This window comes from Pan troglodytes, chromosome 23, assembly GCF_028858775.2.
Source record: "Pan troglodytes isolate AG18354 chromosome 23, NHGRI_mPanTro3-v2.0_pri, whole genome shotgun sequence".
Classification (NCBI taxonomy): Eukaryota; Metazoa; Chordata; class Mammalia; order Primates; family Hominidae; genus Pan; species Pan troglodytes.
Window position 1 is genome coordinate 2,419,037 of NC_086016.1, and position 15,620 is coordinate 2,434,656.

Genomic DNA, 15,620 nt, shown 5'->3' on the forward strand with positions numbered 1-15,620 from the left:
AATTATCCTTTTTCCAAAATACTTTATGGTTTTGAGCTCTTCTAGCAGTGACATTTTTGCTGTAGGTAATTGCTGTATATCTGGTATATTCATCATAGCATCCTTTGTGCCGTTTACACTTATCCTTCAATTTCCCACTCTCCTTAAGTGTAAAAGTTCAAGGCCAGAGCTCCCATATCTTCCCAATATTACTTTTTGAAAAGAAGCTTCTATGTACTGTTTTCTCTGGGTCTTGATTGGATATATTGCTAAAAGAGCTGAAAAATAATAATTTTTTAAAAAATTCGGTGATGAGATTAAAGTAAATATATTTTATAAATCTAATGTACAAAATGAGGTCAGCTGAGAAGACAATGACAGTTGAAGCGGAACCTGAGATCCTGTTTCTCTCAATTGACATATGAACTTAACTACAATTGGGCGAGCAAAGCCAGTTGAGTTTGTAGCACCCCACATGAGAAAAAAGCCAACCATAACCAATTTAGAAGAAAATTTGGTCACATTTGTGCACTACAGAACAGCGCAGTTAGATAAAAATCTGTCCATTCCATGATTCTCCTTCGGGAAAGAAAAAAGAGTGAAATGCGTACGCAAACTTCTGACTTACTGAGTCCTACCGGGGTTATCCAAAGACTGGAAATTGCTTCCTTTAACATTTAGTGTTGACGAGAATAGAGACAGAGTTTAAATGACAGCTTGGGTCAACCGAGAATAAAGATAAATGCTTCTTACAACAACAGAGACTGTAGTGCCTACAACAGTGACGAAGGGAAGAGACTAAAGGCTCCTAAGAGGAAACAGAGGTAAACCTTATTAACAAGAAAATACATACAGTAGTCCAAAGAAGACACATTTTGACAACAGATTGGAGAAGCTCCCAGTATGACTACTGTGGCTGAATGTTGTCAATTTTCCCATGTATAAAGCTCTTTCATAAAAGATAAAATAGGTAGTGGTTTCTTAATTGATCAAAACCTTAACAAAACTACAGTATGTAAAAGCAACCAGGAAATATAACCTAATCAAAGGAGAAAAATATATATTCAAGTGAAACTAAAGAAGTGGAGATCTAGGAATTATTTTTTTAACTTAAAATCATTTTATTTTCATTTACTTTTTCATTTTATGCACAGGATCTTACTTTATCTCCTGGGACAGAGTACACTGGTGGAATCACAGCTCACTGTAACCTCAAATTTTGGAAGTCAAGCAGTCATGCCACCTATGTCTCCTGAGTAAATATGACCACAGTTGTGCACGTTACCCCTCCTGTATAGTTTCTTTAAAAAAATTTGTACAAACAGTATGTTGCTGTGTTGCCTCAGCTGGTCTCAAACTCCTGGTCTCAGGCAATCTGACTGCTTCAGTCTGGAAGTGCTGGCACAAGCCATCATACCTGGAATTGTTTCTCTTTTAAGAAAAAAGAGCTTTAAATCATTAATAGTAAAATAAAACAAAGAAAGGTATTGAGTAACGATAAAGGGTTCAATTCAACAAGAAGACTTCACTATCCTAAATGTAGATGCACCCAACTTTGGGGAACATAGAGTTATACAACAAGTACAGCTAGACCTACAATAAGACTCAAGTAGACACACAATAATAGTAGGGGAATGCAACTCCCCACTAAGTGTTCGACAGATTATCTAGGCAGAAACTTAACAAAGAAATTCTGGAGTTTGATTCGACACTTGATCAATTGAAACTAACAGACATTTATAGTATATGCGACACATCATCTAAAGAAAGTAAATTCTTCTCATCTGCTCACAGAATATGACAGGCCACAATGGAACAAAGACAAAAATCAATACCAAGAAAATCTCACAAAATCACAGAATGATATTGAAATTAAACAACTTGCTCCTGAATGAATTTTGGATAAACAAAAAAATTAAGGCAGAAAATTAAAAAGATTTTGAAATAGAAGAGACACAATATAACAAAATGTCTGGGTTGTAGGAAGAGCTCTGTTAAGAGGAAAGTTGAGAGTGCTAAATACCTGCATCAAGAAGTTAGAATGATCTCAAACTAACAATTTAACTTCACACTTAGAGAAACTAGAAAAATAAAAACTAACTTACCCCAAAGCTAGCAGAATGGGAAAAATATTCATAACCTATGAACCTGACAAAATCTAATACTCAGAATATATAAGAAACTTAAAGAATTCACAAGGAAAAAATTACCCCATGAAAAAGTGGGCAATAACAGACACTGTTCAAAAGAACACATACAAGTGGCCAAATAACATGAAAAAAGCTTATCATCACTAACCATCAAGGAAATGTAAATAAAACCCACAATAAGACACCATCGTACACCAGTTAGAATGGCTTTTGTTAAAAAGTAAAATGATAATAGATGTTGATGAGGTTTTAGAGGGAAAAAACCACTTATACACTGTTAATAGGAATGTTAATTAGTTCAGCCACTGTGGAGAGCAGCTTGGAGATTTTCCAAATAACTGAGAGTTAAACTGTGATTCAACCCAGCAATTTCACCGCTGGGTATATACCCAAAAGAGAATAAACTATTCTACCAAAATAGCACATGCACTTGTTGGTTCATCACTACACTATTCATAAGAGGAAGGACGTGAATCAACCTACGTGCCTATTAAAGGTAATTTTTTATTTTTTTGAGATGACGTGTCACTCTGTTGCCCAGGCTGGAGTGCAGTGGCACTATCTCAGCTCACTACAACCTCCACCTCCCAGGTTCAAGCAATTCTCCTGCCTCAGCCACCCGAGTAGCTGGGACTACAGGCGCATGTCAACAAGCCTGGCTAACTTTTGTATTTCCAGTAGAGACGGGGTTTCATTACGTTGTCCAGGATGGTCTCGATCTCCTGACCTCATGATCCACCCGCCTTGGCCTCCCACAGCACTGGGATTACAGGCATCAGCCACCATGTCCAGCCTATTGATGGTAAATTGAATTTAAAAAGTGTCACATGTACAGCAATACTACTTAGCAAAAACAAACAAAAAAAACCTCCTTTGCGCAACGTTAACACAACTAAAGGCCATTATACAAAGCAAATTAATGCAGAAATGGAAAATGAAAATACTGCATATTCTCACTTATAAATGGAAATTAACACTGGGTACACATGGACAGAAAAACAAAAATAATAGACAACTCTTAGAGGGTGGAGAGAGGGAAGGACCAAGAACTGAAAAACTGTCTACTTAGTACTATGCTCACTACTTGAGTGATGGAATTACTCATACTTCAAACCTCAGGATTATACAAAATACCCATGTAAAAAACCTGTGTAGGTACCTCCTAAATCTAAAATAAATTTGAAATTCTAAAAAGAGGTCTTACTCTCTCACCCAGACAGGAACACAATACCATGATTATAGCTCAATGCAGCCTCAAGTTCCTGCGGAACTCAAGGAATAATCTTACATCAGCCTCCAACTTCCTGAGACTACAGGAACATTCCACAATGCCTGACTAAACTGTGAAAATATTTTTTACCAATAGCTTCTCACAATATTGCCCAGGGGAGTCTCAAACTCCTGGCTTTAAGTAATTGATAGGGTTTGGCTCTGTGTCCCCAATCAAATCTCATCTTAAATGGTAATAATCCCCATATGTCCTGGGAGGGACCCTGTGGGAGGTAATTGAATCATGCGGGTGGGATTTTCCCGTGCTGTTCTCATGATAACAAATAAGTCTCATGTGATCTGATGGTTTTATAAGTGGAGGTTCCCCTGAACAAAGTCTCTTGCTTGTTCCAATAAGGGTGAGACCTCCCTAACCATGTGAAACTGTGAGGCCATTAAACCTTTTTTCATGATAAATTACGTAGTCTTGTTTATGTCCTTATTATTAGCATGATAATGGATTAATACAGTAGTCCTCTTGCCTTAGCTTTCAACGTAGCTGGAGTTACATGTACATGTCACTGTGCCTGGCTAAAACACCTAGCTTAAAGATGCTCAGTCAGCTAAAGAAGAATATAGAAAACTAAACAGAAAAGGAAAACAATGCATGAAGATAATGAGATTATCAAAGAAGTGATTAAAAGTGCAAAATAGAAACAACGCGTAGAGCTGAAAAGTAAAATACCTGAGTTTAGAGATTCACTAGAAGGTCCAACAACAGGTTTGATCTAGCAGGAAAAAATTCAGCAAGCCTCATAAGAAGTCACTTGAAATTATAGGGTGAGGAGGCTAAAAATAATTTAAAAAATTAAGAGAGCCTAAGGGACTTATAGGATACCATTAAGATGGCCAATATACTCATAATGGGAATTCTAAAATAAAAAGAAAAAAGAGAGCAGCAAAGTTATTTCAAGAAACAAACAGTGACACAGAACTCAGAATTTGAGGGAGAAAATGACCTAAAATATAATGAAACTTTACCAACTCTAACTAATAACAACACAGGGAGACCCATGACAAGACACATTATAATCAGAGATTCAAAAGTTAAAACACCGAGAATCTTGAAGTCAGCAAGAAAAAAGTGACTTAGCATGTACAAGTTTACCCCTGCAGGATGACAAGCAGATGTCTCAGCAAAAAAACTTACAGGTAAGAGGTTGTAGGATGACATACTCAAAGTGCTGAAAAAATGGCAAGTACCAGCCAAGAACACTATGTCTGCCAAAACTATCATTTCAAATGAATTAAAAAATAAAAATAAAGAATATTCAAGATCAACAAAAACTGTATAAATTTATACCCACTAGGCCTGTCTTAAAAAATGCTAAATAGTCATTCACATTAAAAAATGAAATAATGATGAGAGCAACACAAAATTATGTAAAATATGACGTTTTCTAATAAAGAAAATTATGTACACAATCATAATATTCTTTGTAATTGTAATGAAGATGCACAGAATGCTTTAATTCTGCTATATATTTGAGATAACAAAGACTTAAAAATGACTATAAATCTGTGCCAATAGATTCACAACACAAAATGATATAATTTGTGACATCAATAAAATACATAGGGAGCCATAAAGAGGCAGGGTTTTATATGCAATAGTACTTTTTCTTGGTAATATCTATAGTAACAACAAAGAAAATACCTACAGTTCTTAGGATTTTGAGACTAGTCTGGGCAACATGGCAAAACCCTGTCTCTATGCAAAATAACAACTGTTAGCCAGGAGTAGTAGTGCACATCTGTGGTCCCAGGTACTCAGAAGGCTGTGGTGGGAGGATTGTTTGAGTTGAGCCTGAGAGGCAGAGCTTGAGTAAGCAGAGATTGTGCCACTGCACTCCAGCCTGGGTGACAGAGCAAGACCCTGTCAAAAAAAAAAAAAAAAGGAAGTACCTATAGTACACACACACAAAGACATACACACACAGAGAGTAGTGAGAAAGGAATTAAAACATGTCACTACAAAAATCAATAGTACACTAACAAAGAGAACAAGAGAGAAAAATAGGAACGAAATAGCTACAAGACCGGCCAGGGGCGGTGGCTCACGCTTGTAATCCTAGCAATTTGGGAGGCTGAGGTGGGTGGATCAATGAGGTCAGGAGATCGAGCCCATCCTGGCTAACACGGTGAAACCACGTCTCTACCAAAAAAAAAAAAAAAAAAAAAAAAATAGCCGGGCGTGGTGGCAGGCTCCTGCAATCCCAGCTGCTGGGGAATCTGAGACAGGAGAATGGCATGAACCCGGGAGGCAGAGCTTACATTGAGCCAAGATCTCACCACTGCACTCCAACCTGGGCGACAGAGAGACACTCCATCTCAAAAAAAAAAAAAAAAAAAAAAAAGCTACAGGACCTAAAACAAAAAAGAAACAAAATACAATACGAAATCATTCCCTTTTAGTAATTTTTTAATATAAATTAATTATGTCAATCAAAAACATACTTTCACTAAATAAATTCATGAAACAAGATTCAACTCTCTGCTTCCTACAAATAACCAAATTATGATCTGGAACACATATAACCTGTACATGAAAGAATAATAAAAAATATTAAATGCAAAATCAAATACTGTCATGGTAGACAAAATACATATTATATCAAAAACTTCCTCAAGAGACAAGAGGAAAAGGACAATAAAAACAACAACAATAAAAGCAACAACAATAAAGCAACATACAACAATAAAAGCAACAACATTAAAACAACATACAACAATAAAACAACAACAGTAACGCATGTGCCTTACATCACAGTTCCCAAACATATGAAGCAACATTTTACAGAATTGAAACATGAAGTAGCCAGCACCTGATAACAGTAAATGACTTTTATATCTGACTTTTAGTAATGTAAATTAAAAAACAAACATAAGATGGATAAGTAAACAGAGGACTTCAACAACATGATAGAACAATTAGACCTAACAGTCACATTTATATCTCTCCACTCAACAGTAGACTCTGCAATACTTTCAATCACACATGCCACAATATTCCAGATAGACCACCTGTTAAGTTAAAAAACGAATCTTAGCAAATTTAAGCAGATGGAATTACAAAATTATTGCTAACTATGATACAATAAAACAAGAAGTTAAAAACACTAGCATGTCAAAGAATAAGTAAAAATTAAACAACAAATTCTCAAACACACTCTTGTTCAAGAGGTTATAGACTTAATATTTTTAACATGTCACTACTACCGAAAGTGGTTTACTGATTCAATGCTCTTTCTTTTCTTTTCTTTCTTTTTATCTTGAGATGGGTTTTTGCTCTTGTTGCCCAAGGTGGAGTGCAATGGTGTGATCTCAGTTCACTGCAACCTCCACCTCCTGGGTTCAAGCCATTCTCCTGCCTCAGCCTCCTGAGTAGCTGGGATTACAGGCAAGTGCCACCAAACCTGGCTAATTTTCTATTTTTAGTAGAGATGGGGTTTCTCCATGGCTGGTCTCGAACTCCTGACCTCAGGTGATCCACCTTCCTCAGCCTCCCAAAGTGCTGGGATTACAGGCATGAGCCACCACCCCTAGCTGATTCAATATACTTTCTATCAAAATATCAATGAAACTTTTTGCAGAAGTTTTAAAATATTCTATAATTTTTATGGAATTTCAAGTGATTGCAAACAGCCAAATAATATTGGGAAAAAAATATAAAGATAGAGGCATCATACTTTCTAATTTCAAAACATACTATAAAGGTATAGTAATCAAAACAGTTTGGTACTGACATAAAGACAAATGAATGATGAAACAGATGAGAGAGTTCGGACATAAGACCTCATGGGTTTAGTAAACGTATTTTTAAAAACTGTTCCAAGAATTCACAATAAGGAAAGAACAGTCTCTTCAACAAACAGTATTGGGAATAATAAAAATTTACAAGGAAAAAATAACAAAGTTAGACCTTACCTTGCACCAATAAAAACATAAACTCAAGGCCGGGTGTGGTGGCTCACACCTGTAATCCCAGCACTTTGGGAGGCTGAGGCAAGTGAATCACAAGGTAAGGAGATCAAGACCATCCTAGCCAACATGGGGAAACAACGTCTCTACTAAAAATACAAACAAAAATTAGTTGTTGGTGGTGGCACAGGCCTATAGTTCCAGCCACTCAGGAGGATGAAGCAGGAGAGTCTCTGGAACCCGGGAGGCAAGAGTTTCAGTGAGCGGAGATCACACCACTGTGCTTCAGCCTGGCGACAGAGAAAGACTCCACCTCATATAAAGAAATAAACTCAAAATAACTAATTTTTGTTAGTTATTAAAATGGAATTTTAAACTTTATTTTTCAGATATTTTGCTATCAGCATACAGAAAGCTGCTACTCTGTTGATTTTCTGCAATGTTACAGAATTTGTTTAGTAGTTCTATTAGGTTTTGGTGTAGTGTTTAGAGTTTTTCACATATAAGATTATTTTGTCCACAATCAGAGACCATTTGACTTCATCCTTTCCTATTAGTATGAGTTCATTTCTACCTCTTGCATAATGTCCTTGGCTAGGACTTCCAGTACTATGTTGAATAAGAGGTCTGAAAGTGGGGATGATTAGTCTTGTTCCAGATCTCAGAGAGAAAGCTTTCAGCTTTTCCTTATTTAGTATAATGTTAGCATTGCTTTGTCATAAATGGCCTTTATTGTGTTGAGGAACATAACTTCTATTCCTAATTTGTTGAGAGTTTTCATCATAATGAATGTTGAATTTCATCCAACCTTTCTTCTCCATAAGCAAAAGGTACAAAAATTAAAATACTTAATGTGATGGTTAATACTGGCTGTCGAATTGATTGGATTGGAGGATAGAAAGCATTGATCCTGGGTGTGTCTGTGAGGGTGTTGACAAATGAGATTAACATTTGAGTCAGTGGGCTGGGAAAGGGAGGCCCACTCTTAATTGGGTGAGCACCATCTAATCAGCTGCCAGTGAATATAAAGCAGGCAGAGACTGGCCTAAGCTCCCAGTCTACATCTTTCTCCTGTGCTGGACGCTTCCAGCCCTCAAACACCAGACTCCAAGTTCTTCAGCTTTGGGACGTGGACTGCCTCTCCTTGCTCCTAAAACTTGCAGACAACCTATTGTGAGATCTTGTGATCTCTCTAGGGAGCCTGACTAATACACCTAGCAACAAACTTAACTTAAAAGGTACAAGATCTCTACTCTGAAAACGACAAAACATGGATAAAAAATATAAAATACAAATGAATAAATGAAAAAATCTTGTGTTTATACACTGGAAGAATACTGTTAATATAGCTACCCAAAGTGATCTACAGACGTAAAGTGATTTTTATCAAAATATCAATGACATTTTTTCACAGAAATAGAAAAAATATTTTAAATTTATGTGGATCCACAAAAAACTCTGAATAGACAAATAACTTTGAGCAAAGTAAGCAAAGCTAAAGGCATCACTTTATCAAACTTCAAAACTTGCTACAAAGCTATAGTAACCAAAACAGCACTGTACTGGCATAAAAACAAACACATAGACTAATGTGCCCAATAAGCCCAGAAGTTAGTTTATGCACCTAAAGCCAACTGATTGTCAACAAAATTGCCAAGAACACACTTTAGGGAAAAGCTAATCTCTTCAATAAATGGAGCAGGGCCATTTAAATATTTAAATTCAGAAAAATTATACTAGACCCCAGTGCCTTGCCATATGTGATAATCAACTCAAACTAAAGACTTAAATGTAACGCTATCAATTATGAAGCTATTAGAGAAAAACTAAAAAATGCTTTATAACATTAGACGGGAAAAGGATTATTAAAATAACATGTCAAAACATAGGCAACAAAATCAAAAATAAGCAAACAACATTATGTCCAACTAAAATGCTTTTCCATATTAAAAAAAACTAAAAGATTGAAGAGACAGCTTAGGCAATAAAAGAAAATGCTTTCAGGCTATACATATGACAAAAGGCTAATATTCAGAATAAATAAGAAACTTTAAAATCTCAAAATAAAATACACTTATAATCTAATTTAAAAAATGCAAAAGATATTAATAGATGTTTGTCAAAAAGTGATACAAAAATGGCTAACTGGAACATAAAAAGTTGTTCTACATTACTAATCACCAAGGAAATGAAAATCCAAACCACAATGAGGTACTGCCTCACTCCCATTTAGAATGGCTATAATAAAAAAAAATTAATAAAACAAGTACTAATGAGGATATAAAATGAGTGAATGTATACATTGTTGGTGGAATTGTAAATTAGTATGGCCACTATAGAAAATACTATGGAGGTTTCTGAAAGAAATTAAAAATAGATGTATTACATGATCCAGCGATTTTACTCCTGCATGTATATACAAAAGAAAGGATATCACTGTGTCAAAAAGATATTTGCATTTCCATGTTAGTTACAGAACTAGTTATAATAGCTTATATATGGAATCAATTCAAATGTACAGCAACAGATAAATGGATAAGGAAAATGTACTATATATGCCCAGTGAAATACTATTCAGCCATAAGAAAGGATAAAATTCTGTCAGTTAAAGGAGCATGGATGAACCTTGAGCATACCATGTTAAGTAAAATAAGCCACATAGAGAAACACAAATACTTTATGATCTTATTATCCCACTCATTTGAGGAACCTGAAAAAAAGGGTTGATATAAGCAAAGAGTACAACAGGGGTTACCAGAGACTGAAGCAGGGAGATGGTAAAAGGCAGCTTCAAAAGTATTGTGTTACAATTAGATAGGAGAAATAAGTTTTTGTTTTTTGTTACACAGCAGAATAATAATAATTAATGAAAAGGTATCGCATATTACAAAATAGCTAAAAGAGACCAGTTGTGGTGGCACATTCCTGCCATCCATACATTTTGGGAGAATGAGGTAGGAAAATCACTTGAAGACAGAAGTTCAAGATGAGCCTGGACAACATAGTGTGACCCCGTCTCTATGAAAAATTTAAACATTATCCAGGCATGGAGGCAGCTTCCTGTAGTCTCAGCTAATTGGGAAGCTGAGGTTAGAAGATTGTTTGAGGTTACAGTGAGCTAGGATTGTACCACTGCACTCCAATCTGTGTGTTAGAGCAAGATCCTGTCTCTAAAAAAAGTTAATACATAAAGATATAAAAAATAGCTAGAGAAGAAGCTTTTGAATGTTCTCACCACAAAAATAACAAATGTATGAGGCAATAATTACACTAAGTACTCTGATTTTTATTGCTATACAACATATATACATAATTGTTTCCCCAAAATTTGTACAATTACATGTGTCAATTTTAAAAAATTAAGACTATAATGTAAAATCTATAGCTGTAAAATTCCTAGCACAATACAGAAGGGTGAAGCTTCATGACAATTGGTCTCGGCAATAATTTGGGGGATGTAACATCAACGGACCAGACAACAAAAGCAAGGGAATACACATGGTACTAAATCAGTGTGTGAAAAATATCCCAAACAGGCAAAGCAGAACATGGAATAGATATATGCACAATTATGTACACTGTAGCATTACTCACAAACATACTACCTGGAAGCAAATGTACCTTTAAGGATGAGTAGATTCAACAAACAGGGCATGTATATTCACTGGGATAGCATTCAGCCTTAAAAATAAGGAAATCTTGAAAAGTGCTACAATAAGGACAAATCTCGAAAACATTCTGTTAAGTAAAACAAGACAGTCAAAAAGGAAAACTGTATAATTACACCTATGTAAAATATTTAGTCAAACTCAAAGAAACCAAGTGTTGTAGTCTCAGCAGTGCACCAAGATGTAACAGTCTCTCATAGTCTGAGATAGCATCGAAAGTTCTTTGTTCTACTTCTAAGGAGATTAAGGAGCGTGAACACAAAGGTGAGGTTAGACTGAAAGTTTGATAAGCAAGAGAAGAAAGCTCTTTGCCAGCAGAGATAGTTTCTGAATGGGGTGACCTCTGTGAGGCTGGGGTCCAAGGTTTTTATGGACTGGGAAAGGAAGAGAAGGAAATGTGCCTAGTTCACAGGCTGTCTTGAAAAAAGTGTGGCTCAGCTTGGCCCAGGACTTTGGCCCGGGACCAATCAGGAGCTGAAGGGATGATTCATAGATGCTATTTAGATTGGCCCAAGACTTATCAGAAGCTAAAGTGAAAGCTTGGCGCAGGAGCTTGTCCCGGGAGCAATCAGGGGCTGAAGTAATTATTCACAGAGGTCAGACTTACAGTTCAAGTAAAGGAGAGTGTCGACCGGAATGCACCAGGGCCCACTGCGCTTATGCCCACAAAAGGAGAAGAAACATTTTCCTGGGAGCCCACTGACTGCACAAAGTACAAAGGCGTGTCTTTTTTTCGTTTTCTTTTCTTTAATTCTTTCATTTTTTTTTTGAGATGTACTTTCTTATCATTTATTTATTTATTTATTTATTTATTTTGAGACGTAGTTTTGCTCTTGTTGCCCAGGCTGGAGTGCAATGGTGTGATCTCGGTCCACAGCAAACTCCGCCACCTGGGTTTAAGTGATTCTCCTGCCTCAGCCACCCAAGTAGCTGGGATTACAGGCATGAGGCACCACGCCCGGCTAATTTTGAATTTTTAGTAGAGACGGGGTTTCTCCATGTTGGTCATGCTGGTCTCGAACTCCTGACCTCAGGTGATCCGCCCACTTCTGCCTCCCAAATTGCTGGAATTACGGGCATAAGCCACCGTGCCTGGCCAAACAAAGGCATTTCTATGCCAGGTCGGTCTTGTTCCCTTATCTCAGTGAGCTGGAGGTTTGTACAAGTTTTTATCCAAATGGGCCAGAGGTTTTTCTGTCTGTGCAGCCATGGGCATGTCTCCAAGCACAACATCATGTGCTAGTTACCTTGTTAGTGTCTGCAGCTTGATTTTTTCCAGGATTCCTTTTATGTTATGCAGGGATGAGACACTGACCCAAGGGCCAGGGACTTTCCAGGGACCCTTCTCTTGCTATCTAACTAAAGCAAGCTAACTAACTTGTTTCACAATTAATTGAGTATTCACTTTTACTTTTGTAAGACAAAAATTATCTAAAACATATTGCAAAAAAAATAGAGCTATACTTACCACTTCTAAACCATATACTTAAAATGTTAGAAATGAAAATGGCATGTTTTTAACTACAATTAGAAATTTAGGACTACCTAAAAGGCACGGTTACAAAATCTTCAAACATCCCCTTCAAATAACAAAGGGTTCTTCTCACATAATTATTTAGATTTAAACTATAAGTTGATTGTAAATTTAAGATTATTTCCCTGACTACTCACCAAGATAGAATAAAATAATCACTAGAAATGAAGAAAAGAGGGAAATTTATAGCACTAATGTCCACATCAAAAAGCTAGAAAGGGCCGGTCATGGTGGCTCATGCCTGTAATTCCAGCACTTTGGGAGGCTGGGGTAGGCAGATCACTTGAGACCAGCTGTTCAGGACCAGCCTGGCCAACAGCAAAACCATATCTCTACAAAAAAATACAAAAATTAGCTAGGTGTGGTGATTCACAACTTTAATCCCAGCTACTCAGGAGGCTGAGACAGCAGAAGTGACTTAAAACCGAGAAGTGGAGGTTGCAGTGAGCCGAGATTATGCCACTGTACTCCAGCCTGTGTGACAGAGTGAAACTGTCCCACAAGAAAAAAAAAAATTAGAAAGATCTAAAGTTAACAGCCTAACATCTTGACTAAAAGAACAAGAAAACCAAGTGAAAACAAACCTGAAAGCTAGCAGAAAACAAGAAATAGCCAAGATCAGAGTAGAGCTGAAGGAGATAGAGACACTGAAAACTCTTCCAAAAAAAAATAATAATAATAACTCAACCAATCCAGGAGCTGTTTTTATGAAAAAAAAAATTAATTAACTAGATGGAACACTAGCTAGGCAAATAAATAAGAAAAGAAAGAACAAAACACAAATAGAAATAATAAGGGAGATATCATCACTGATCCCATGGAAATAAGAACAACGATCAGAGAATACTATAAACACCTCTATGGTCATAAACCAGAAAATCTAGAAGAAATGGACAATTTCCTTGCAAAATAAACTCTCCACAAGACCGAACCCTGAATAGATCAATAATGTGTTCTGAAATTGAGGCAGTAAGAACTAGCCTACCAAGCAAGCTGAATTTGACTTGAGGTAAAGAGGAGATAGTACATTTTCTCCTAAAACTATCCAAAAAAAATTGAAGACAAAGAAGTTCTCTCTAACTCATTCTGTCAGGCCAGCATCATCCTGATACCACAACCTAACATAGATACAACAACAACAACAACAACAACAACACATCATGCCAATGTCTTTGATGAACACTGTGCAAAAATCCTCAATAAAATACTGGCAAACCAAACCCAGCAGCACATTAAAAAGTGCATCCACCACAATGGAATTGGCTTTGTCCCCAGGATGCAAGATTGATTCAACATATGCAAATCAACAAATGTGACTCATCACATAAAGAAAACTAAATAAAAAAAACCACATGATTACCTCAATAGATGCAGAAAAAGCACCCAGTAAAATTCAACATTCCTTCACGTTTAAAATTCTCAATAAACTAGGAACTGAAGAAACATACCTCAAAATAATAAGAGCCATATACAACAAACCCACAGCCAATATCATACTGAATGTGTAAAGGCTGGAAACATTCCCCCTGAAAACCGGCACAAGAAAAGCATGCTCTCTCTCACCACTCCCATTACAACTCCCGTTCGGAAACCTTGTCCAGGAAAATCAGGCCAGAGGAAGAAATAAAGAGTATTCAAATAGAAAGAGAGGAAGTCAAATTATCTTTGTTTACAGATGACCTGACCCAATATCTAGAAAGCCTCTTCGTCTCAGCCCCAAAGCTTCTTAAGGTGATAAGCAACAGTAGCAAAATCTCAGGATATAAAATCAATGTGCAAAAGTAGCTAGCATTCCCATACACAAGCAACAGGCAAGCAGGGAGACAAATCATGAATGAACTTTCATTCACATTTGCTATAAAGAGAAAAAAATACCAAGGAATACAGCTCTGAAGGAAAGTGAAGGATATCTTCAAGGAGAACTACAAACAACTACTCAGAGGAATCAGAGTGGACACAAAAGAAATGGAGAAACATTCCATGCTCATGGAGAGGAAGAATCAGTACCACGAATATGAGCACATTGCCCTAAGTAATTTATAGATTCAATGCTGTTCCCATTGAACTACTGACATTCTTCAGATAATTAGAAAAAAAAAACTTTTTAAAATTCATATGGAACCAAAAAAGAGCCCAAATGGCCAAGCCAACCTTAAGAAAAAAAAAAAAAGCTGAAAGGGTCATTGCCTAACTTCAAACTGTACTAGAAGAGTACAGTAACAAAAACAGCATGGTACTGGTATAGAAACAGACACATAGACAAATGAAACAAAATAGAGAGCATAGAAATAAAGCCAAAAACCTACAACAACCTGATCTTTGACAAAGTCAACAAAAACAAGGAATTAGGGAAAAGTCTCCCTATTCAATAAATGGTGCTAGGATAACTGGCTAGTCATGTGCAGAGAATTAAAACTGGAACCCTTCCTAACACCATAGACAAAAATTGACTCAAGATGGATTAAAGACTTGAATGTAAAACCCAAAACTATAAAAACCTTAGAAGAAAAAATCTAGATAATACCATTCAGGATATAGGCATGAGGAAGGATTTGATGACAAAAAGACCAAAAGAAATAGCAACAAAAGCAAAAATTGACTAATGGGGTCTAATTAAACTAAAGAGCTTCTGCAGAGCCAAAGAAGCTATCATCAGAGCAGAGAAGCTAGAGAATGGGAGAAAAATTTTGCAACGTATTCATCTGACAAATGTCTAATACCCAGAATCTATGAGGGATTTAAAATTTACAAGAGAAAAACAAACAACCCCATTAAAAAGTGGTCAAAGGACATGAACAGACATATCTCAAAAGAAGACATACATGTGCCCAACAAACAGGGAAAGCTCAACATCACTGATAACTGGATAAATACACATCAAAACAACAATGAGATACCATCTCACACAAATTATAATGGCTATTAATAAAAAGTAAAAAAGAAATAAAAACAGATGCTGGTGAGGTTGTGGAGAAAAGGGAACACTTTTACACTGTTGGTGGGATTGTAAATTATTTCAAGCATTGTGGAAGAGAGTGTGGCGATTCCTCAAAGACCTAGAAGCAGAAATACCATTTGACCCAGCAATACTATTACTGG

The 15,620-nt window shown here is 36.4% G+C and overlaps 1 long non-coding RNA gene across 6 annotated transcripts in view; it reads right to left on the reverse strand.

Annotated features, from left to right (window-relative positions):
* The window catches only part of LOC134809702 (uncharacterized), a 42,476-nt gene that overhangs the window by 18,947 nt on the left and 7,909 nt on the right, over nucleotides 1-15,620 (reverse strand). The window lies entirely within an intron of this gene.